At 48.0% G+C, this 2,436-nt stretch overlaps 1 pseudogene; it reads left to right on the top strand.

Annotated features, from left to right (window-relative positions):
* Positions 1–606: 606 nt before the first annotated feature.
* On the top strand, positions 607–2,231 carry LOC149222034 (18S ribosomal RNA; annotated as a pseudogene).
* The last annotated feature ends 205 nt before the right edge of the window (positions 2,232–2,436 follow it).

Consider the following 2,436-nt stretch of genomic DNA (forward strand, 5'->3'; position numbering starts at 1 on the left):
AGGTTTGTATGGCCTCTCTATGATAGGATTTGTGCGGTCGGTCGTCCTCTTTTTATTTCCTTCCTTTTTCTTCACATCGAGGCTGCCGCAAGCGGTCAGGAGGTCGAGGTCCATCGTTGCTGCTGTCTGGGTGGATTCCTAGGTGGCCTCGGTGCGGGGGCAAGGAGGGTTGTGGCTCATTTGTAATATAGAGGTTGCGTGGTTGGTCATTCTCCATTTGTTTCCCTTGCATCAAGGCTGCCACAGGCGATCAGGTGATCGAGGTCCATCGTTGCTGCTGTCCAGGTGGACTCCTAGGTGCCCTCGGTGTGGGGCGTGGAGGCCTTTGGAGGCATTTCTAAGGGAGTTGGTGAGTGATCGCTCGTTTTCTTGTTGGTTGGGCCATGGCTGCAAACTCCAGAGTGGCCTTGGTGCGTTGTGGCTCAGCAGGTCTGCCCATTTATTCACCATGTCCTTGGCATGTTGCGTGTGCTTCCTTCTTGGAATGCAAGAGGTGCAAGGCATAAAAGTTTTACATGATATTTTGACGTCTCTTTGACTTGATGGGTGTTCAGGCTGGCTCTCAGTAAGAGAGTGCCCCGAATTCCCTTTGAAGCGGGAAGGTGCTACCTGGTTGATCCTGCCAGTAGTCATATGCTTGTCTCAAAGATTAAGCCATGTATGTCTAAGTATGAACTAATTCAGACTGTGAAACTGCGGATGGCTCATTAAATCAGTTACAGTTTTTTTGATGGTACCATACTACTCAGATAACCGTAGTAATTCTAGAGCTAATATGTGCACCAAGTCCCGACTCTTTGGAAGGGATGCTTCATTCATATTTTTGCCCTATCAACTTTCGATGGTAGGATAGAGGCCTACCATGGTGGTGACGGGTGACGGAGAATTAGGGTTCGATTCCGGAGAGGGAGCCTGAGAAACGGCTACCACATCCAAGGAAGGCAGTAGGCGCGCAAATTACTTAATCCTGACATGGGGAGGTAGTGACAATAAATAACAATACTAGGCTCATCGAGTCTAGTAATTGGAATGAGTACAATCTAAATCCCTTAACGAGGATTCATTGGAGGGCAAGTCTGGTGCCAGCAGCCGTGGTAATTCCAGCTCCAAAAGCGTATATTTAAGTTGTTGCAGTTAAAAAGCTCGTAGTTGGATTTTGGGTCGTAAGGGTCGGTTCGCCTACTCGGTGTGCACCTGCCCTTCCGTCCCTTTTGTCGGCGGCGTGCTCTTGGCCTTAATTGTCTAGGTCGCGGTTCCGGCGTTGTTACTTTGAAAAAATTAGAGTGCTCAAAGCAAGCTTATGCTCTGAATACATTAGCATGAAATAACGTGATAGGAGTCTGGTCCTATTGTGTTGGCCTTCGAGACCAGAGTAATGATTAATAGGGACTATCGGGGGCATTCGTATTTCATTGTCAGAGGTGAAATTCTTGGATTTATGAAAGACGGACCACTGCGAAAGCATTTTCCAAGGATGTTTTCATTAATCAAGAACGAAGGCTCGAAGACGATCAGATACCATCCTAGTCTCAACCATAAACGATGCCGACCAGGGATCGGCGGATGTTGCTCTAAGGACTCCACCAGCACCTTCTGAGAAATAAGAGTGTTTGGGTTCCAGGGGGAGTATGGTCACAAGGCTGAAACTTAAAGGAATTGACGGAAGGGCACCACCAGGGTGGAGCCTGCGGCTTAATTTGACTCGACACGGGGAAACTTACCAGGTCCAGACATAGTAAGGATTGACAGATTGAGAGCTCTTTCTTGATTCTATGGGTGGTGGTGCATGGTCGTTCTTAGTTGGTGGAGCAATCTGTCTGGTTAATTCCAATAACGAACGAGACCTCAGCCTGCTAACTAGCTACGTGGAGGTTCTCCTTCGCGGCCAGCTTCTTAGAGGGACTATGGCCGTTTAGGCCATGGAAGTTTGAGGCAATAACAGGTCTGTGATGCCCTTAGATGTTTTGGACCGCACGCACGCTACAGTGATGTAGCCAACACGTTTTTATTCCTGGTTCGAGAGGATCGAGAAATCTTCTCAAATTGCATCTTGATGGGGATAGACCATTGCAATTATTGGTGTTCAACGAGGAATTCCTATTAAGCGCGTGTCATCAACACGTGGTGGTTCGCCGCCGTCGACATCGTGAGAAGTTCATTGAACCTTATCATTTAGAGGAAGGAGAAGTCGTAACAAGGTTACTGTAGGTGAACCTGCGGTAGGATCATTGATAGCAGGGGTTTTCTTTTTTGGTTCGGGTTGGTTGGGTTTCGATTGCAATGTGGGACTTTGTGGTGCGTCTCTAGGGGAGTGGGTTTGGTGTTTGGCGGGAACATTGTTGGTTGCTTGTCTCGGGTAACTACGCTTGTTTTTTTGTGTGTGCTTACAAGCCATGCTTGTGCTTGTCCCACCCATCCTTTGTTTTTCTTCCCCCC

The sequence above is a fragment of the Pinus tabuliformis genome, chromosome Q (genome assembly GCF_031772625.1).
Source record: "Pinus tabuliformis cultivar Carrire ecotype Pingquan chromosome Q, CPIR1, whole genome shotgun sequence".
Lineage (NCBI taxonomy): Eukaryota > Viridiplantae > Streptophyta > Pinopsida > Pinales > Pinaceae > Pinus > Pinus tabuliformis.